Here is a 23,641-nt window from a genome sequence, read left to right as displayed (position 1 = left end):
GTGGGTAACCCGTGTAATCGAATAACTTCATTTATAAACACTCGTGCCATATCAGTAACATCGTAAGTGTCTCTTACTGGAATGAAATGGGCACTTTTGGTCAATTTATCAACTATAACTAATATAGCATTATGCCTTTGTGAAGTGAGTGGCAAACCCACAACAAAATCCATGGAAATTACCTCCCATTTATATATAGGGATGTCATGTGGTTGTAGGAGTCCTACTGGATGGCGATGATCAACCTTCACTCGTTGACATTCAAGACATTTGGCGACAAACTGGACTATGTCGTGCTTCATTCCTACCCAAAAGAAGAATTTCTTCATGTCCGCGTACATCTTCTTTACTCTAGGATGTGCACAATAGAGTGCTCTATGTGACTCTTCGAGGATGATTCTTCTTATACCCCCTTCCTTAGGTACGTACATTCTCCCTTGAAATATCAATAGCCCATCTGGTTCAAGGACATATCCCTGAAAATTTGGTTCTATCTTCTTCCCACTCTGGAGTGCTGAGATGACCTTTAGATACCAACTATATTCAAAGAGTTTTTCCAACACACGTTCCCTTAAATTTACCTTTAAGGCTACTAGGGAGAAGGTTCGTGGTCTCCTGCTTAGTGCATCCACCACCACATTCTCCTTTCCCTTGATGTATGAGATCTCAAAATCATACTCACTCACGAATTCGCTCTACTTCCTTTGTCTCGCATTCAAATCCCTTTGAGTGAAGAGATGCTTCAGGCTTTGATGATCTATTCTTAACTTAAATATTCTCCCAATGAGGTAGTGTCTCCACAGTTTCAAGGCTAACATCATTGCTGCTAATTATAAGTCATGGATAGCATACAACTCTTCATGTTTCTTCAATTTTCTAGACGTGTAAGCTATTACTCTACCTTCTTGCATCAATATTTCACCTAATCCTTGCGCCAAAGCATCAGTGCAGACAGTGAAGTCTTTTTCCATGTCTAGTACTCAAAGTATCGGTGCACTAGTTAATAACATCGTTAGTTTTATGAATGCAGTGTCACATTCATATGCCCATTCATACCTGACCCCCTTTCGCTGTAATGTGGTGATGGGTTTTGCAATCCTTGAAAACCCTTCCACAAACCTGCGATAATACCCTGCTAGCCCCATAAAACTACATACCTCATGGGCATTTTTTGGTACTAGCCAATCCATTATGACCTTCACCTTTTCCAGGTCAACTGAAATCCCTTCTCCTGAAATGATGTGCCCAAGGTAATGAACTTTCTTCTGAAAGAAGGAACATTTTGACAATTTCCCATACAATTGATTTTCCCTTAATCAAGTCAATACAACCCTTAGGTGCTTTTCATGCTCCTTTTCATTCTTGGAATACACAAGAATGTTGTCAGGGAAGACTTGCACAAATTGGTCCAAATATTTCTTGAACACAACATTCATGAGGCTCATGAATACTGCTGGTGCATTGGTTAAACCAAATGGAACAACTACGAACTCATAGTGCCCAAACTGAGTTCGAAATGCATTTTTTGAGATGTCCTCTTCCTTAATCCTCAATTGGTGGTATCCAGATCGTAGATCGATCTTTGAGAAAACTGTTGCTCCCTTCATTTGATCAAATAGGTCATCTATTCGAGGTATCAGGTACCTATTCTTTATTGTGGCTCTATTTAAGTCTCTATAATCTATGCATAGCTGCAAGGAACCATCCTTCTTCTTGACAAAAATCACTGGTGCACCCCAAGGTGAAATACTAGGTCTGATAAATCCCAAGTCTAAGAGCTCTTTTAACTGCATCTACAACTCACAAAGTTCTAGAGTTGTCATCCTATAGGGTGTCTTAGATATTGGTTATGCACCAAGCTTTAGGTTGATTGTGAAATCAATCTCCCTTACAGGAGGTAATCCAGGCAATTCCTTAGGAAAAACATCCTTGAATTCTGACAAAATTGGATGTTGATCTAGGGAGGGTCCTTTCTGGTCACTTACAGCCTCGACCACATATAGCTTGCAACCTTGTCGGAGACAATGTTTTACCTTCATCATGGATATGAATCATAGCGACACTCCCCTCTTGATTCCAAAAATCTCAATTGGCCTACCTTCATCATCTAAACAAATCACCTTCTTCTTGAAACAATCTACCAAAGCTCAATGAGATTCTAGCCAGTCCATTCCAATAATTACATCATACGTCCCCAATGCTGTGACATATTCCTTTAGCTTAGTCATACACACCTCGAGGTTTACCTGACATTGGTCAATACTAGGTCCTACTGCTTGTTTTTTCCCGAAGCCATCTCAACTTGTTTAAATTCATCATGCTCATAGGCTGCCAACCCACATTTTTCTAATGAAACTGGTGAAATGAAACTATCTGTAGTACCAGAATCAAACAAAATTTTAACTTTTACTTTGTTTATCATACATGAGGTTTCTACCATGGCAGACTAGTGTTCAACTTGCTGGTTATCAACTGCTACATAGATTCGATGGTGGCTATTTGCCTCCCCCATTGGTTCTTTTGCCTCTCTACAGCTGTTACCAGCTTGTAACTCAGGGCAGTCACACTGGTAATGAGGTCCCCCATATACCCAACAAGTGATGCACGATAGACCTTAAACCGAATGTTGTGGAGTTCTTTGGAAAGAGTTCCTTCCCTTAGGACCCATGCCCCTACTTGTTGCTCCTTGCGTATGGTCTTGGTTTGAATGTGCCCTTGAAGCTGTGGGTGAATTTGCACTCAAAACCATTGAAATCCCCACTGTCGGTGCTCTGGGTACCACCATGTTTCCATATGGTGGTGGCCTCGAACTTCCTCCCCTTTGGAAGGTACGAGGGGCATTCCCCATAAATCTTGGTTGGCATGGAAAAATGGTTTTGTTTTCACCCTTTAAGTCTAAGTGTTCTTCAACATAACGAGCTTGTTCCACAGCTTCTACAACTGAGGATGGTTTCCATGTCTGAACCATTGCCCTAATCTTAGGGTTCAATCCATAAATAAACGATCTGCTTGGCACTGGTCAGTATCCATGTAGGAGACATACTTGACCAATTCCATGAATCTAATTTCATGTTCTTCCACCATACGATTTCCCTGTACCAGGGCTTGGAAGGCTCCTACCTATTGTTCTTCATAATATGTTGGCAGGTACTTTTTCCTAAATCTCTCCTCAAATAATTCCCAAGTAATTGTGTCTGGAGTGAGGTGTAGTTGACGCTCCAAGTTACCCCACCAATTCAGAGCACTATCTCTAAGTTGGAATATTGTTATTTTAGCTTTTGAATTGGAATTGTAATCCCTTAGTGCGAAGCACCTTCTCATTCCTTCTAACCAAGCTTCTGCACATTCGCTAGCATGACCTCCTGCAAACTCCGGGAGCTTAATCTTCTAGAGCTCCCTAGTAATGTCCTCAATTGGAGGTCCTCTATCAGAGTCTCTTGATCCCTCGAGATTTCCTAACCCTGATGGAGGGTGTTCCACTTCCACTTCATTTGTTTGGTAACTTGTTAAGCTCTCATTAATTTCTTCTAGGGAACGCAAGATGAGAGTCAACTTCGGTGAAGGTAATGGGTTATTTGTAGGAGGTCCTTGTGATGACTCTCCGTGACCTTGATTTCTTCGCGTCCTCACCATTTTGAATTGTTCAAAATCTGCATGATACCTAAGACTTATTAGCACAACTTAGGGCCTTCTCAATTCTTACTCGGCTCACACATGTTTTGCATAATGATAGATGCAAGTTTTCCTTTTGTTATACTTGTAAACGACTATTTCTAATATAGAGATGATAACCGTGGGTCTACTAAATCCTCCCCCATTGCTATCTAAGCAAGTGCTACCACGCACTGCTAGTCACCCTCAAATATCCTTAGATATCCCTAAACAATCATACTAAATCCATCTTATACATTTTGAGCATTCACATAATCATTAACTTACCATTTTTAATCACATTATTATAACTAGGTGCCCTTTTGAAATTTCATCAACAACGTTAGATTAGTTTTCAAAGTGGATGCCTAGCTGTCTCAATCAACTCAATATTGACATTATTGTTAGATGTATACTATCCAATTGATGTATATAGAATGGTTAGTGCTACATGATTTTAAGATAATAGTGTTGTATATTGTATGTGATTCTAACATACCTATCTATTTTTGCTCACATTTGACAACTTTAATGTATTAAAATCTACTAAGAGAAAAGAGAAATATGTTTTGTGCAATGCAATGGACTCCATATTATATGAGTATATTTTAGAGTATGAATGATACCACTTACCAAATTCCTCTAAATACAAGGAGGAAAACATTAACATCCCAAAAATTTAAACTCCATTACCTTGTCAATGACACTGCATTTTGTACTCTTTATCCTCAACTCTAACTAATTGAAACTCAGAAAATGCATAGTTTATAATGAACCTAACGCTTGGAGGAAGCCATGGGCATTTTTCACGAACGAGGACTCCTATTGGATCAAATGCGTATGACAAGGTTCTAAAGAGATGCATTTTATTGAATAATCTGTCAAGAAATGATGTGTACATACTCTTATATTTATTTTTACATATTCTTAACTATTACGCCTAGAAAAACTAAAATCCAAACCCCTTGCAGGATAATCCTGCTTATTCATCTATCATGAAATACTTTTTCAATCCTAATGTTTTATTTGCAAACAATAATGTTGTGTGATTGAACAGCCCAAGAGGAGTTCACTTCGTCGGGCAGGTCCTTGAGAATGGATGAAGTGTGTGCTTGTGTGGTAACATGTGGTGGATTATGTCTGGGGTTGAATACTATCATACAAGAAATTGCATGTGGATTATATAATATGCATGGAGTTCAAGAGATCATCAGGATTGAGGGAGGATACAAAGGGTTTTATGCTTGCAATACCATTCCATTAACACCGAAGACTGTTAAGGATATTCACAAACATGGAGGCACTATTCTTGGCACTTCAAGGGGTGGTCACGAGACATCAAAATAGTTTACAACATTAGAAATTGTGGCATTAATCAGGTTTATATAATTGGAGGGGATAGAACCCAAAGAGGAGCAGTTGTTATTTATGAGGAAATCTGGAAGCATGGTTTGAAAGTTGCAGTTGCGGGAATCCCCAAAACTATTGACAACGATATTGCAAGGAAGCCCAACGGGCTCATAAATGGCTATTGGGCCATTGGTGGTAAAGCCCAAGTTCCATTGGGGTAAGGTCCCACTTGGACACACGAGACCCGCGTTCAATCCCCGCCCGTGGCTATTCAACACTTTGGCACATGTTAGAAGCAGAGAGCATTAACAATGGCATAGGCCTTGTCAAGCTCATGGGTCGCTACAATGGGTACCTTGCCATGTATGCCACACTTGCAAGACAGGATGTGGATTGTTGTCTAATCCTGAAATCACCATTTTACCTTGAAGGTGAAGGTGGCCTTTATGAATTTGTTGAAAAACGCTTGAAGGAAAATGGACACATGATTATAGTTGTAGTTGAAGGCACTGGACATGAACTTGTTGCTGAGAGTGTGAAAAATATGGATTCACGTGATGCCTTAGGAAACTGGTTACTTCTTGATGTTGTCTTATGGCTCTCTGAAAACTCAAAGTTTATCTGACTGGTCGAATACCCTATGTTTGTTGGTGTAGTCATGTACCTTTGTAGAAGGAGTCGTGGGCACTTATCTATTTCTGTTGGGTATTATTTCAAAGAGAAATGGCAATGACATACTTGGAGTTGAGTCCTTTCTTCACTGGCTGGGTGTGAGGCATTCTTATAGAGCAGAGACCAATATCTAGGCAAGACATTCGAACTAATGACAACTGGGAGAGTTTTCTAAGTTATTGGGAGCTGGCATAATGTGTTGGGCTTGCGTACTATCTCCTGGCATTGTCTGCTTGGTCCTTGCTAGAATCATTGGTGCTTGAATTCAAAGCTTCAGTCCTAGCATCCTCATTGTATAAACTTCCTATAAATTAGGGGACTAGGAGTGGAGCCCTTGTGTCATCTATAGTAGACTGCACCATTACTGAACTGTATGCAATGATCCATCTTACACAAAAGGTGTTGTCTCTACCAAAGGGTTTTTGGCCTTTGTAAATCAACTCTCGGCTCCATAACTTTCAGAAATGTGTGAAGGGGCCACAGTTAGCTAGGTATGGGGTTTTTACTGGATGGTTCGAGTAGAGTGCTAGATGGTTGGATGGTTACATTATTTCAAGAATAGAGAAGAGCAGATAAGATATGAAGGTGAAGGTGGAAATGGAGATGGAAACAGATGTGAGCAGGCACTGGAGCGATGCCACTGAGCCATAGCCTGACTACCTCGATCGCTCTGCGCGAGAGGAATACCATTGCCAATCATATGGATCGGAGATTATATACTAGAAGGTAGGGTCTGAGAAGGAAGGTAGGGTCTTATATGAAGAGTAAGGCGGCCAAAGGGGCCCGGACTGGACCCGTTGGCTAATGGTGTGCAATGCTGGAGTATGTGTCAAGATCTATGATGTGGTTTGAAGCATTCTTTATATCCCATTCCTACTCTTCTTCATTTTTTTATTGTAGATATCAAGCAGGAGGTGGAGGGTTTTGATGCTGGAGGTCTTGAAGCATCTCCTGGAAGGCACACTTCTTCGATTAAGAAAGGGCACATATAGTGACAAGAAATCATCTTGGTTTGAGGATAGGTTTGGAACTAGTACATAGTTACTATATCCCTTTTTTTTTAGATGGAAAAAGAAGAAGAAAATGAAATGTAATACACTGTAAATGATTTGTGTTAGAGGAGTGTTCGAAGATGCATATATCTCCCCAAATCAACAGCCATTAGCATAAGAGTCCCTAGCTATGGAAAAATGCCATCCTTTGAATACATTTTTATGGGATGTAGCAATAGATTAACCAAAATGTATAGGAATTGATAGAAATGAAACATACAAATAGATTGAAAAACAGATGATGCGATTTCTTCTTTTGAATGAAATTCCCATCTGTTTTTCACATAGTGAAACTGGTGTTCTCAAAGGCCAACGCTGGATCAGGTAGGTTTCTATGCGAGTCCACTCGTTGTTGTGGGGAAAAATGCCTATGCAGGACGATCCTATCCACCTAAGGTGTGACAGTGCCTTAGCAACAAACAGATACAGCCATTCTGGTTTCTTCCTTTATGAAATGTGAAAGAGGGGAGATCAATAGACTTACCGGTGTCTTCTGTTTGTCCCTCGATCTAGATCCTCTTCTCTTTGGGTGTTCACAGCTACTTGCCTCCTCGCTCGCCCAAGAGAACAGCTACTTGATTCCTGCGAGATCACAAGAGAACAGCTACTTGCGACAAGAGAAGAACACAACACAAAGATAGATATTCATATTCATAAATGATTCAGGATTAGAAATAAATCAAATACACTAATATAATCATACATCAAAGATACATCAGTATATAGGAGAAAACCAAGATAGCTTTATTGACAAATAACAAGGTTCAGGAAGAGATACAACCCAGAGGGCTCCAATCCAGCATCTCCTTCCCAGCAGAATGGAATTCCTATCTTCACTTCCCTTCAAAGCATTAAGCACCCAATGATTCCAGTCTCAAACCAACAGCAATTCTTTGCAATAACAAAATTCCAGCCTCTAGATCTCATGGAGAAGAGATCCATATATAGATGTTTGGAGAGAGGATGAGTCAGCTTGAGATCTGACTAGTGTCCTCTCCCTCTATCAGTTCTTGATTCCACTTGGAGGTTCTTGCTTCCACTTGGAGATTTTGGAACCTCTTACTCATCAAAGTCGAATTCCCTGAGGCAAGTGTCATTTTGGAAGCTTCCTGAGCTCTGACACCTTGAGGAATGAGTCTGCCACATGTCCAAACTCGCTCAGCGCAGGTAGCTAGTGTTGGAGTTGACATTCAACGCAGGTAGCCAATGTAGCAGTTGACATTCAGCGCAGATGGTCAGTGGAGCAGTTGACATGATCCTGAATTGACTTGTTTTTGAGCAGTTTCAGGTGGAGAACTTCTGTGAATTGCTGTGGTTTGCTAGCCTTGTTCCTCTAGGGGTAGGAACAACATGTTTAGGGACTTTGGATCCCTTAAATTATTGACATTTCATGCCCAATGTTGTAAGGCACAAAAATGTCTATAACAGTTGCCCCCTAAAGTATGAGGCCATTTATCGGGTGAAATGCTTTATCCAGGAGGGTCCGAAGTTCATCCATTTGTTGGGAGGAGACCTGTAATAAGATACAATACAATACATTATTTTTCATACTGCTTTCATGATCTAGCTGAGGTGGGCATTCCCATGCTCAGCTTTATAAATTCATTTTTGTACATAGAACAGACGATCGTCTGATGGTAGACTGATAATTTTGATGAAATTATCATCCTTTGAGTAGGATGATCATCTGCTGCAATGATGTACATATCAAATGTCTTTATATTTCATGAATATATATCGCAGCCCGGATGGATGAAACTAGATCCGGGGTCTTCAAACTCGTTCGATCTTCACTCTAAGTACAAGTCGATCCATGTGAGAATTGCGCTGAAGTCGAACATGGAAAGACATCGCTTGATTACCGGTCAATGAGGTAAACCGTTAACAAGCGCGAGAGGAATCACCGATAATGATAATGACCCTCAAGGTACTGTAGTACAATTCATGTGGTGTGAATAAAGGACTTGGCGTTGAACACCACGCAAATTCATCTGGTCGAAGGTCATTGATGTATACCTGTCACCGGAAGTGAGAAACTTGCCATTGAGGCATGCAAGCTTCAAAGTACTGAAGGGGTTGTTCCTAGATCAACTTCTTGGATAATGAGCTGATGTCGACAAGAAGCGACCCGTCAAAGGAGGGCCTTAATGAATCCCACATCAGTGACATGGAACGGAGCTAATGATTTTAATGGAGGTGAAAACGATCTGTGACATATGATTCAAGGTGGCGGTCATGAATGGATGAAGGATAATGTATGGCAGTGGATGGGACCCGGTTGACTCTTTTCTGAACGACTTCTCTTGAACATATGGCGACACTGATGCGATGGATCGGTAGCATTACCCCAATTATGGATGGTATGGCGAGACCATGGTGATGTGACCGGTGAATGAAACAACCCAACCCGATTGTGGTACGGAGGAAAAGTGTCATGTTCAAGAGCGACTTGCTACCATCAAAGTTTTCTTTAGTTTTTCTCCCAATTTTTCCCCAGTCATTGCTGACCAGTACCTCTTTATTTTTGTCAAGCTTGAGGAGGATAACATATGCTTGTTCTATAACCTGCCCTTCGGGCAAGCCCATCGCTATGTTTTAACGAGCTTAGCGATAGTGAAACTCGTTCTCGTCTAAAGACAAGTTTGTCGCTATTTAGTGGTTTAACGAGTCTAAAGACAAAGATAACTCGGTCCTTTTCATTTTTAGAGAGTTTGAAAAGGTACATAAAGTTAACTCCAAAATTCCTTTTTCGTCATCTAATCCCTTGAGTCCGAAAAAGTATAAAACAATACAGAAGGGATGAGTTTTCGATAGTTTTAACGAGCCGAACAAAACAAGCGCTCGATCTTTTTGTGCAATAATCCCTCAGGTCCAAAAAGATTAAAATCTAGAGGAGGGATAGCTCTTCCGGTCGCTTTAACGAGCTGGAAGGCCAAAACTCGGCAAACTTTTCATATTTTACGAGTCAGTTGAAAAGAGCTTAAAGAAGACTCGTCTTTTGAGGAACGAGTGATAAACAGGGATAACAGCTGATTCCAGGTACAGGTTGGAATTTTCCAATCACGGCAGTGTCACAAGGATGGCTAGGTGAAATCACTCTTCGCAGCTGTTCCTCAAAATGGGTAAACAATCATATGGAGGTGAACGATCGGCCAAATGAAAAGTGGAGGTGACGGTGCAAACACGACCAAGGCTTTAATGGCTGATAAAGTTACATACACAATGGTTATTTACCGGAATAGGTTCATTTTTTAACGAGCTTGAATGCGCCAAAACACTGCTCAAACTTATGTTTATTTTTTAACGAGCATGAACTATGCGCTAAAACTGCTCGGACCTTGCGTTTATTTTTTAACGAGCATGAACTTTATGCTAAAACTGCTCGTATATACCAGTCATATGATAAGAGTGTCTCATTGGAGATGCTATTTTTTATGGAGCTTCATCTCACGTAAGCTTTGCCCCGGATCCTTTCGTTATGCAAGTTCAGAAATGACTAATCCTACGAGTTTAGAGGGTTAGAGGTCCTAAAAATTTAAAAAATAAATAGTCGCCCCTTGCTTGCACTCCAAAAGGTTTGCATGCCCGCAGGTATAAAACAGAGTTTCAAGGTTACCTCTACTTATTTTCCGTCAAAACATTTGTTCTAACGAGAGAGGCTTACCTCTTTCAGGTTACCCAAAGACTGTCTCGTTCGCGGCTACGAACAAAACACTTCTTCGGCGATGTCTACCAACGGTGAGCGACGACGACCGCCAACTCACATAACTTTGACAAAAGAATCTTATTCTAGAACAACCCCTCTTCCTCTACGGACAGGGTACGGACTAGTCATATTCTCCCGCAGAAACCTACCCTATACCCAAAGTTCTCTGCCGAAGCAGACCAGGACGCATGCCCCCTGGGTTCCAGTCATATCCTCCCAGATTACTTGCGCTCATCAGGAGGACGGACCGTGGGTTGAGACACTTCTTGCGTGAATAGACCATTTAGGGATGGCACATGACTATTTGCGATGCGTGATCCAGGGAATGAAAGTTGGTCCACGAGCTTGACCATTCTTCCTTCATGCGGAAAACACATTACTCTAAAGAGTGATGAGACGATGGCTCCCATGCAATATATATAGTCTCGTCCAAGGAGTAGGTTATAATCCAAGGGTCCTTGAACAACGGTGGATGGCGTGATCGCCTTCACACAGTTTGCATGGAAATCTAGCTTTCCCACTCTGTCCTGGGGCTTCACTTCCGCTAGTTGACGGTGAGCAGTCAACATGGCTATCAGAGGTCGATGCTACCGAATTGTGAAAACGGGGGGACCAGTCTCTTAGTATCTGGGGGATACAGGGACAATCTCGGTGGAAGTGGTCTCCCTTGCATATGACGCATGGCGATTTAGGCCTTGCTAGTGCAGTGTGTGGATTTTTGTCAAACGACGCTTGTTTGCCCCCAGTCGCCTTTGGCTCCTTCTTCTTCTTCTCTTTCTTCTTCTTCTCCTTCTTCTCCTTAGGAACTCGGTTTTTTGTTCTACCAGTTTCGTCAAGCGAAGAGGAAGGAGGGGAGGAAGAATTAGAAGTCGAAGGCTGGTGGGCAACCCTGGTCTGGTCTAACTGTTGACTTGACTGTTCAGGAATGGTGTTGTTCTGAATGACATTGGTTGAAAAGAGCCATACTGGTAGGCCAATTTTCAATCCTGGAAGTGACAAAGTGGCCATGTGGGGCGCACCAACATCTCCCCAAGAGGAGAAGGGACTAGGATTTCCACCAAGGGGAATTCCTTGGTTGGTGTGCTCCATCTTTTCAACCTAAAGATCAACGCGGGAATAAAGGGTGATTGTTCCGTTTAAAATAAATTGTTAACGACGCTTTAGACACAACTTGCTTTTTCACTTTTAAAGAGTCGAGAAAAAGCTAAAGATGACTCTAGTCTCCTTCGATGTTTTAACGAGCCCGAAGTGACAAATGCTCGGATGGACTTTTTCTGTTATAGAGTCTGAAAAAGGCCAAAAGAAACTGCTCTGGAGTTCTAGGCAAAGGGTGTGCCAAACTTTTCACAAAACCGCAGAATACTTTTTAAGGTACGGGTGGTCGATCTTCGTGAATGCTGTGTTCACTGCATTGCGATCAGTAGGGCGGCCGACACGGTTTCCTAAGGATAAAGGTTAAATTCCTATAGGGGTCTCCCAATATATATGCGACGGTATGTGGGAGCACAATCCGTACTAGCACTATCGTCCCTCAAGAGGAATCACCCACCTTCCACGAGATCGACAGTCACTAGGCTTAACGACGCCGGAACACGTCTCTAGCCTAGACCTCTATGTTGTGCGTTATGTTGCAAAGCGTTGTTAAGTTCATTCAGTTTATTTTAAGTTGATATTTTTAGAAGTTTGCCTTTCTGGATCACCACGAGATGTATGGTACAATTCCTAAATGCAGTCTAAGATGATAAGCAAGCTTTATTATCTTTTCAACTTTGAAAATCCTAGCTACTAAGGGAAAAGAAAGACACCATCTTTTCTCAAAGAGCACTCAGCACACTCTAATGCACTTTTTCCTGAATCAAGCATGCAAACTTATCAAAATGCAAATGCACAATGCAGGTGTTTGTTTTCCGCTTTCTTAGTATTGATGCCGACAAAGAAAGCTTTTTGTACAACTTTGAATTTGCTTTTAAATGACAAGTAAAAACAAGTTTACTTTTTCCGAAATCAACAAGGGTAGAAGAGATTACAATCACTTTGCGATTTTCGAAATGAATACTTGTTTCGACACTTAAAAGAGACAAACTCAAACCAATAAGCAAAATCAAATGTATAATCAACTGCAAATAGCCAATGAACTCTCTCCTAAGATCACAATCAATCAGATCTGAATCAAGGGCTACAGGATGATTATTTCACTCATGCAAAGGAAAACTGTAAATGACGTAAAAACACATAAAAACACTCACAGTCTTTTTGTACAAAAGGAGGCAAAATTCAAGCAAAGAAAAGGAGTTATCAGACTGGTACCTATGCTGGCAAAAGGCTGCAAAAAAAAGAGATCAAAACAGGGCAACAGACAGCAGAGAACCCCAGCTGCACAAGGCTAAACTGGTTCAGCGCAAGTCCAACACTGTGGAGTTGACATTCAGCGCAGGTAGCCTTCATGGGACCTACGTTGAAATGCAGACTACCTTCACGGTGTCTGCGCTGAAGGAGAAACTCTCGTTTCCCCTGGGTTCTGGGTCACAAAATGCTCAAAAATCAACTGTTTCAGGCCAAATCAGAAACACAAGAAAGGTATAATCAAAGGGATGCTTTGAGAGGGTACTAAGATCTATCACAAAGGATCATCAAATCATTTGTGAGTCCATTGTTCAGATCATAGACAAGTCCAGTGATTGGATCAAGGCAGCAACTGTCTACTTTTCATCCGGGAAAGATGCAGTTCGATTGTTGCTGTCAAGTCTATGAAACAAACAATGATGTAAACACAAATAAAATGACTAAAACAAATCTCCCCAGTGGAGTCGCCAATTTGTTCTGGGGAAAAATGCCTATGCAGGACGATCCTATCCACCTAAGGTGTGATAGTGCCTTAGCAACAAACAGATACAGCCATTCTGGTTTCTTCCTTTATGAAATGTGAAAGAGGGGAGATCAATAGACTTACCGGTGTCTTCCGTTTGTCCCTCGATCTAGATCCTCTTCTCTTTGGGTGTTCACAGCTACTTGCCTCCTCGCTCGCCCAAGAGAACAGCTACTTGATTCCTGCGAGATCACAAGAGAACAACTACTTGCGATAAGAGAAGAACACAACACAAAGATAGATATTCATATTCATAAATGATTCAGGATTAGAAATAAATCAAATACACTAATACAATCATACATCAAAGATACATCAGTATATAGGAGAAAACCAAGATAGCTTTATTGACAAATAACAAGGTTCAGGAAGAGATACAACCCAGAGGGCTCCAATCCAGCATCTCCTTCCCAGCAGAATGGAATTCCTATCTTCACCTCCCTTCAAAGCATTAAGCACCCAATGATTCCAGTCTCAAACCAACAACAATTCTTTGCAATAACAAAATTCCAACCTCTAGATCTCATGGAGAAGAGATCCATATATAGATGTTTGGAGAGAGGATGAGTCAGCTTGATATCTGACTAGTGTCCTCTCCCTCTGTCAGTTCTTGATTCCACTTGGAGGTTCTTGCTTCCACTTGGAGATTTTGGAACCTCTTACTCATCAAAGTCGAATTCCCTGAGGCAAGTGTCATTTTGGAAGCTTCCTGAGCTCTGACACCTTGAGGAATGAGTCTGCCACATGTCCAAACTCGCTCAGTGCAGGTAGCTAGTGTTGGAGTTGACATTCAACGCAGGTAGCCAGTGTAGCAGTTGACATTCAGCGCAGATGGTCAGTGGAGCAGTTGACATGATCTTGAATTGACTTGTTTTTGAGCAGTTTCAGGTGGAGAACTTCTGTGAATTACTGTGGTTTGCTAGCCTTGTTCCTCTAGGGGTAGGAACAACATGTTTAGGGACTTTGGATCCCTTAGATTATTGACATTTCATGCCCAATGCTGTAAGGCACAAAAATGTCTATAACACTCGTCTCGACGGTTTCAAATTTTCTATTCTCAGGAAATTTGATACACCTTGGTAAATATCATTTATTTTTATTTTATTTCATTTTTTTTGTAAAAAAAAAAAAAAAAAAAGAACATTGGCTCTTGCCGAGTTTTGTTTCTGGTAATTTATTGATTCAAGCTTTAATTTACAAAATATGGATATATGTGAGATAATGTTCAGGAAACATATTAAGCGAAACCAAGCAAATATCAAATTACACTTTGGGATTGTAAGAGACAAATTGGTAAGCAAAATATGAAAATAATCTTGGATGGACCTTATACATGTAGGAAGCACTCCATTGTGTTATCTGATGTACAGACAGTGAGAGGTGGTCTGCGTTATATCATTTAAAATCTCATAGAATATTAAAGATCCAATAAATTGGATGCGATAAGGAACAGATTTTTGGTAAAATTTGCCAACAAGCAGCTGAATTTGTTAGCAACTTCAATAGGAAAAATAATGAATTTCAATTATGAATGAAATTTTCTAAAATTATGAACTTGGTTTGATTAAGCAGTTAAGGCAATTTTTATTGCAGGTTATTCAATGGTCAAAGCAAAATTCCTGAGAGTTGTACCACACATAGATGAAAAAATTGGCTGAATGCCATTGGAAGACCCAAGTAACGCCAGAAACCATACTTGATAACCTTAGTATCCTATAATTAAATATCTCAAATGATAGAAATGTAGACAAGGAGAAGGTAATTGGACTGTTGACAAGGGTCAATAATATGATCTATCGTGTATACAGCTTTGTTGCTGCTTTTTGCAATAGAGAAGAAATTGAATTCAACTCCAGGAAGAGATTCTGCTTGCAGGAAGGGAGGAAAGGTTTCACATTAATGTCCATCAATGACCAATAAGTAATAAATGAGACTAAAGATGGATCATGTTAAGTACCCCAAGGAAGTACCTATGCCATCTTTGAAAAAAACACAAAATGTAAGCGTACAAGCACCATAAAAAAAAGTATACAACATAACATATGGCTACAAGATAGAGGGATGCCATTGAAATCTTTACTGCTACCAATAGACAATAATGCCATCTCCTTTCATAGTTGTATGTATGAAGATGCCATGTGAAGAAGAGCATGTAGTTTTAGAAGGATGAGGGAAGGAGAATATGATAAAGATGAATGTGAGTGTGATGAGTTTCTTATAACCAAATGATGTAACTTTTTTTTTAAAGTAGGTAGGCTTCAAGGTCCAGATTTTGAACCTATGCTCTGATACCACATGTGAGGCTCCATCCTAGGGTCCTCTACCAAAACTACATTCTCTAATTTCAAATACAATAAATGGGCAATAATTTATTGGCAATTTTAAAAAAGAAGAAGAAAAAATACCATTTAAATTTTATTTCCTACAATTAAATAGTGAGCATTTCATTTCAATCACTTACATGAGTAATCTATGAATAGAGGAATACTTGTCCCGATAGCCTGGTTGAGATGCCCCTGAGCTCCTAATCCAGTTGAGATGCTCCTCTTGACTACCAACTGGATTTACCTCCCAGCCAACTAGGAAGTATTTCCTAGCCCAGGAAACCTCTACAGGTTCCCTAGCCCTCCAAGCCCAAGTCCAACCAGATGTAGTGTGTGTCCAAGATAACAATACTCTCCTTCTCTCCCTTCTCCCTTCTCCACCTTCCTCCCAAAACAAATCCTCCAAAACCACAACCAAACCAAAACAAAAGCAAGACCAAGGATCCCCCCCTCCTCCCCTCATCCTTCCCCTATTATGCCCCCTTCCCTTCTCCACCTCAACCTCCTCTCATTATTGTCATAACTTCTCCCTCATCCTTACATTTGACTTCTCTTCTCCCAAGTAAACATGAGAGGACATTTGGGGATGTGATATGAATATAAAATTGGGTAATTAATTGGAGAGGACCATGTCTTCTCCTAAGTAAATATTTTGGGGATGAGAGACGAATATATAAATTGGTAATTAATTGGAGAGGACCATGTCTTCTCCCAAGTAAATATGAGAGGACATTTTGGGAATGAGTTATGAATATATATATATATATATATATATATATTGGTAATTAATTGGAGAGGACTATGTCTTCTCAAAATTTGAAAATTTGGGGAGGTAAATTGGGAATAATAACAAAATTTATATCAATACTGAATTTACAGTTTTACTAATGTAGGTATGTACCAATATTTCTTGATAATTATAAGTCATTATTTTAAGGTGATTTAAACCCTAGTAAAATTTTCATGATAAGATTAAGTAGGAATTATAGGGAGGGGTATGTGATATCACTTCAAGAGTACTTGTTGCACATGGGTGAAGGTAGAAGCTAACATCCATTGATTGTGGGAGGAGTCCATACATTAAACCATATCGATGAGTGGTAACATCCCCTCTTTGAAATAGCCAAGTTACATAACACCTTAATACTATTTGCAACACTTATTACACCTTACATGTCCCTTACCAAATATTCATCGAATTCAACATTACCAAATGTCTACAACATATGTTATTTTGTCTAGCCTCTAATAGCATTGATCCTTTTATTTGAACTTAAATCTTTAACCGTAGCTAGTGGTGAAGTAGTACCTTTTCCCTCTATATGATAATTCTATTGAATATTTTCATTTAGATTATCTTCACCAACTAATTGGTTTATCTCTTCATTTGAGGCATGTTTTTCTAGCTGGCTACCCCTAGTCATTAATCTTCTTTCCATTCTTATACTAGCAACATAATTCCCTCTTACCATCATTGAAAAAACATATAAACATACTAATGATAAGAACATACAAGTAATTTCACTGAGACACACTCTACAACCCAGTATAGGGGAGATGTGTAGGTGTAATGTAATGTAATGCTGGGAAGTATGTCAACATTTTTTAAATGTCGAGAATATATATATATATATATATATATATAGATATAGGTGTAATGTAAGGAAGTAAGTAAGTAAGTAAGAGGTAAAATGCAAAATGTATGGGGAGATAATCACAGAGTTGGAGAGTGAAGAAACATAGGGAGGTGGGAAAGTAAAGGAGAGATATGAAGGAAGGGAGAGAGGACTTGGGAGAGAGAATGATAGAGGAAGAGAGAGATAGATGAAGTTGAAAGGCGAGAGAGGGGGAGGGAAGAAGAAAGACATACAGAGAAAGCTGGAGAGAGAGAGAGAGGGAATGACCAGGGAGAAATGGAGAGAGTGTGGGGGAGAGAGGAGAGAAAGAGGGAAGAGAAAGAGAATGAGAGAGAGGGAGAGAAGGAATAGATATAGAGGGAAGGGGAAGAGAGAGGGGGGGAGAGGAAGAGGGAGGGAAAGAGAGATATATAAATATGGAGAGAGACTATGTATACTTGGGGAGTGAGATAGAGAGACAAAGAAGGATAGATGGAGAAAGATAGGTATATATATGGAGTAGGGAGTGTTAGAACTTTGTAATTCCTCCAAGATGAGGAGGGAACCCAAAGGTAACCACAAACCAATATTTAGAGCTGGAAGCTAACCCTTCTAAACCCAGAGAGGGCTCTCTCTTATGGAATCTTCTAAATCTTAGGCTAGGTCTATAGATTAAGGCAGAATAATTTCAACAGTTTGATGGTAGAGGAGAGGGAAAACCCATTGGGCATGGAGTCAATTTAAGCTAATGAATTTCATTGAGTAGATGGGAAAATGAAGGATCCTTACACAAAGGCAAGGTAGGAAATCCTTATGGTATCTTTGTCAAATTTCGTTGTAGAGAGGTGAGTAGAGGAACAATGAAATTTATAATATCTAAAGCATCTAGCTAAGGATTAATTTTAGATATTATGATGTTTAGCTACTTATAGCAGAGTACCTTAAAATGAATTCTGAAATAATTTATTTTAACTAAACACTAAATATATAAAATTTAATCATGGATATAACAGAATGTAAAGAAACATAAACATGCGATAAACATCACCATAAATGATTGACACATGAATCCATGAACAAGTAGAATTTAGCCTTCATCATTCACTAAAATTTTTAATAAAATTGTACAATGCACATTGTCTCGTCTCTCACAGACATTAAACAAATTCCAAAAAAACCCTTTTTTATCTTCCTTCATCCCAGATATATATATATTATGTCCTACGGAACTCAAAATCCATCCTTTTTCCAATGATAGGAAGAGGTTAAAATACTTTATGAATAAAACATTTGTAAAATCTTCACATATCCTACTATCTAGGGTTTGATTTTTGACTAACTAAAAATATGTTAAATGAAAATTAAATCATGGGATTTGGTAGAAAAATCTTCAAAATACATCATCCAAATCAATTCGGAGCCAATTATGCCAAGTTGGAGGTCCAACAAGTTGAATTCCAAAAAATTCTAGAACTATGTCAAAAAATCTGGCTTGGCGACATTGTGAAAAATGAGTCTCAAAGTGACACATCTAATTCCCAGAATGTAACACCTGTGTAAAAACTGATATCTTTTTATTTATTTATCTTGTTTTTGTGAGAAACCTCTCTCTGGTTTAGAAAATTCATCTCCAGCCCCTTAGAAACCGCGCCCAAAGATCATGACTAAAATAGGAAATCATGAAATCTGAAACATACACTGTAAAGTTTAATTTGAATCTTCCAATATATGAAACTTGTGAAGAAAATTAAGGAGGTTTTTGTTATTTATCTCGTTCTTGACAAAAACCTCTTTTGTTTTTTCCAAATCCATTTCTAGTTGTTCAAATTATGATTTTGAAAATGATGACAAAAATAACCTGTGCGCAACGAACTTCCTTTTCATACACCTATGACTAAAATTTCACATATAAAACCTATGGATGTGAATTTTCAAGACACTTAAGGAAAATTTTCATAACCATATAAACTTTTTTCAAGATTTCTGGAGTTGGATTGAAAGGTTAAATTGTTGACTGTGTAGAAGTGCAACAAATTTGTTGCGTTACTTCTTTCTTCAGAAAAAATGTAGAAATAAAACAAAACAAACTCACCATTTTCATGCTTCTAATCATCTCCTATACTTATCAGTGTTTCAAACAGGTGGAAGACAACTCCCTAAACATAAAATACCTATTAAAAAACATATATCCAAATTTCAAACCTCCCTTCTTGAAAATCATCACCTACAACAAAAGCACAACAACTAAGTGCAACAAATTTCACTTGCATGAGTTTGACTAAATGTTGAAGACTCTAACCGAGTAAAATATTTGATGGATGATGTTTAAAATCTCTAATAGCTTCTTGGACCTCCATACATATGAAATAGTTCCAAAAACCTTGATCGTTTACTAAATCTTAATGCCTTTGATAGTGGTGCAACAAATCCCCTGCAGCCAAAGCACAAAAACTTCTTGTTTGATTTTCAGGGCATATTAGGGGGATGAGTAACATGTTGAATGGGTTTTTTGAAAGCTAAAAAATGCCTTTATAATTCTCCATGTGGTCCAGGACTCCCTTTAACTTCAATGATGCCTTTTTAAATCATAATTTTCAAGCACATCGCAAAGGAGAAGTGCAACAACAACTTTTGGTGACAAGGATATGATGTTTTATCTAATTTGACCTTTCTAATAACTGAAAATACACCACTAACTTGACTCAACGATGAAAAAATGAAACCCACTATCATCTTTATTCATGACTTGGATGGCACATTAACCCTAGACTTGCTAAACCTAGATCTTTTAAGACATTAATAACTTGATTTATTTTAGCACTCAAACTTTAGTATATCCTATCCTGAATTGACACTCTTCACAAAAAGTAAGGACTTGATTTCTATGAGATCATAGAAACACTTTACAAATTGACCATAATAATAGAAATACCAAAATTGATTTTGATTACTATAACATAGGAATCTAACATTGGTTCCAATGGGGATGTCATCCTCCCTGTGAGTTTCCAAAGAACACCGTAGACTAGTAGCCTGATCCATTGGGTTTCTCTCAAACCCACAACATGTCCCCGCTCTGCAAGCCTAAGAACCAAAATTAAAATCTAAACTGAACTGTACACTAGAACTATACATGCTGTAGACTAAAATTTGAAACTGTTGAAATTGAAGCTAAAAACTACTGAAAACTGAAACTGAAATCTGCTACAAATCATGCTCATAGTGTTGATCTTATTATCACACCATTTCCTACTCTAACTGGCTGAATAATTGCTGAAATGAAGTGAAAAGAAAATTCTAATGAAGCCAATCAAGTAGCTGCTCAGATAGTATGGCTTTTTCACCATGATTTAACATTATAAAAACCGAACAATATAAGAGCAAAGGCAATTGATAATATATTTGATCCCCACAATTTAAACATAACTAAAATTAATGCTGAAAATTACTTCCATATAGATAGTTATAGGATCATTAAAGGCATCAATGTCATAGTTTGATTGTTGATCCTCAAGGAATTCTACAATTTGATTGTCATGGTTGGATAGTTCATATGTGCTCTCTTTGCCAACATATGGTTTTACTTATGAATCATCAAACGCATTCCCGAAAACAAAATGTTCTTCAATCTCACCAAATCCTTTTTTTTTGGATGAATAAGGTTTTCAAAGGATTGACTTCAATCTTAGAAATTATGGGACTGTATTTGGACCTCTAAAACCTCAAGATATTTTACAAGATTTTCAGCAAATGTTTCTAAAAAGTCGATCTTAGCTTCTAAGCTACATTTTCCTGACTTTAAATAAATAGACAAAATCTCTGAAAAAACTTCATCAATTTGATCATCATCAAAATTGTCCCAATATTCCTTAAAACCTTCAATAGAAACAATAAATTTAACATACCTTGTCATCTCGATTAACTAGGCAACTGGATCTGAAATTATGCTCTGAATTCCTTGGATAGTGGAGTCACCATAGATTTTCTAAACTCAAGACTGTTTGGCAATGGTGTTTCCAGGTGAATAATGTGAAACCTTCTTGTTTTTGATCAATGTTCACCATCAATTATCAAATCTAAAACTTGATGGTTCTTTCTTGGGAAATATGGAACCTTTTGCTCCTCGACAACGACACCATTATATTAGCACTTTGTAATTCCTCCGGGCTCAGGAGAAAAACCTGTTGGGTAATCTAATTGTTAGTTAAATTACTTGTCATTAAATTGTCAAACTCGGGGTTCGTTAACTTGTGAAGTATACGTGCACAATATATGCTAGGAATCAACTTTCAATTTCAAAATAGAATACTGATCTATTGAAAGAAATGGAAAAATTGAAATAAAACATATTCATGAAAAATGTCTAAGATGATTATGCACACACTTTATTTTTCAAAAGTCTCAAATTCGGAACTTGGAAAGCAATTTTTTAATCTATGAAATTGAAATGACAATTGACATGAAAGTAAACTTACTCTATTGACATGAAAATAAATATATTTTAATGACATGAAAGTAAATCTATTTTACTAAAAGGAAAGTAAATCTCTTCTAATGACTTGAAAGTAACAAATCCTATACTGAGAAATCATTGAATTCCGAAACTATGAAATTTAAAGGCAACCTATTCTGAAAGTAATGAGAGATCAATCGAAATTACTAATGTGTGCATTTTCAAATTAGAATCATTCATGAGTATCTATCAAACAAATTGAAAAGCAATGGATCAATGAAATGAGAGAAATAATGCTTAACCTACATAATAAGATAAATGGAATGAGCATGAAAAAATGTAAACAATGCATCTAATTAAAAGATATAAAATGAATCATAAAAAAAACTAATCTATATTTAAAAAATGAAGCATTAAAATGCATCTCATACTCATTAGGTGGTCATTCTAAAGTACATGAGAGGTGGAAAGTTGAGAAAACTATTGATCAAACACCAACCATATCAAAGTGAACTACAATGGTATTCATTACATCAATCATAAGAATAGCGTTAATCCTCAACATCCAAACTCTACAATGAAGAATGAGCATCGCTCCCAAACTTTTCACACCTTTTGATAGGAGTAGGCACCAGGGAAAATTTTAGGGGCTAATATTCACAGATGGGCTAATTTTCCATGATTTTTCCAAAAAAAGATTTGCCAATTTCCATTTTTTCTAAAAATGATTCGCCCACATTTTATAGTACAAAACTATTTTACACTAAAATTCACCAAAAAATTATATAGACTTAATATAAAATCATTAGAAATCTAAATATTTTTACAAAAATATTGTCAAACATTTTACAATGTGCATATTAGGGACTAGTAAGATTCGCCAAGATTTATAAACTTTAATATAAACTTCCACCCTTAAAATTTTCCTTGGTAGGCACTCTTATTTATACAAAAACTAATATAACTAACTCATAAATATAGATCCACAAATATCTCCTAGATCCAAAAATTTCTCATGTGGTTACAACCATGTGTTGACATCTAGAAATTAGCACCTCTTCATATCCTCTCACAAATCTCTCCTAGCTTTTATAGGAGGCACTTAATAAAAATTCTATGATCTTTGTCCATGAAATATGCTTGACCAATGATCTCAAATATTCCTCAAATCTTCAAAAGTTTGAAGAGGAAATTCGAATTTGAGTCTTGGAGGCCAAATATTACTTTCTTGGAATCTTCAAATATGCCTACACATGTCACAAAACTCTTCCAAATTTTATATATAAGTGAGTACATGTTATCTTTCTAATATTTAACAATAAATTCACTAAAAATACCGAAACAAATGTATTGGAAAATAATGTGCCTAAACCCATATTTAATTATGTAGATGGTCTTAGTGCGTGGTTATGGAGCTACCAAATATGATTCTGAAACCAAGTGAAAGAAAAGAGGGTGAAATGAATGATATTTTGGAGACCCAACATTGCCCTAAATAAATATGTATCATCTCCTCATGCAACTTTGCATTAATTCTCAAGGATTGTAGCCTTTTATGAGGTAGAAGATTAATTAATTTTGTGACTTTGAGATACTCTTTAAGACTTGCATCTTTTGGAAAGTCTTCTTTATCTGAAAGATATCTAAGTGGCAACACTTTATGGTTGGTTCTTGTGTGGAAACCATATCTATTTCAAGTGTTAGTTCTTTTGTGACAACACTTCTATTTTATTTTTCTTCTTGCTACAACAAATAATATTTAAGAATGTATTCACAATGAAGACCTATTCATATACATATTAATTAATCCTTTCTCATAATTTGAATCTTTTAAAAAACATATCCATATTTAGAGAACCAAAAATAGCAACAACATTCAATTGGGAGAATCATGTTGGTCAAGAATTTATGAGGTTATGGAATATGGAAATGAAAAAAGGTAATGAATATC

General features: G+C 38.0%; 1 pseudogene; it reads left to right on the top strand.

Moving 5' to 3' along the window:
• The first annotated feature begins 2,424 nt into the window (after nucleotides 1-2,424).
• Nucleotides 2,425-5,626, top strand: LOC149215443 (ATP-dependent 6-phosphofructokinase 3-like; annotated as a pseudogene).
• Nucleotides 5,627-23,641: the final 18,015 nt, after the last annotated feature.

The sequence above is a fragment of the Pinus tabuliformis genome, chromosome 1_1 (assembly GCF_031772625.1).
Source record: "Pinus tabuliformis cultivar Carrire ecotype Pingquan chromosome 1_1, CPIR1, whole genome shotgun sequence".
Lineage (NCBI taxonomy): Eukaryota > Viridiplantae > Streptophyta > Pinopsida > Pinales > Pinaceae > Pinus > Pinus tabuliformis.
This window is presented reverse-complemented; position numbering and strand designations above follow the sequence as displayed.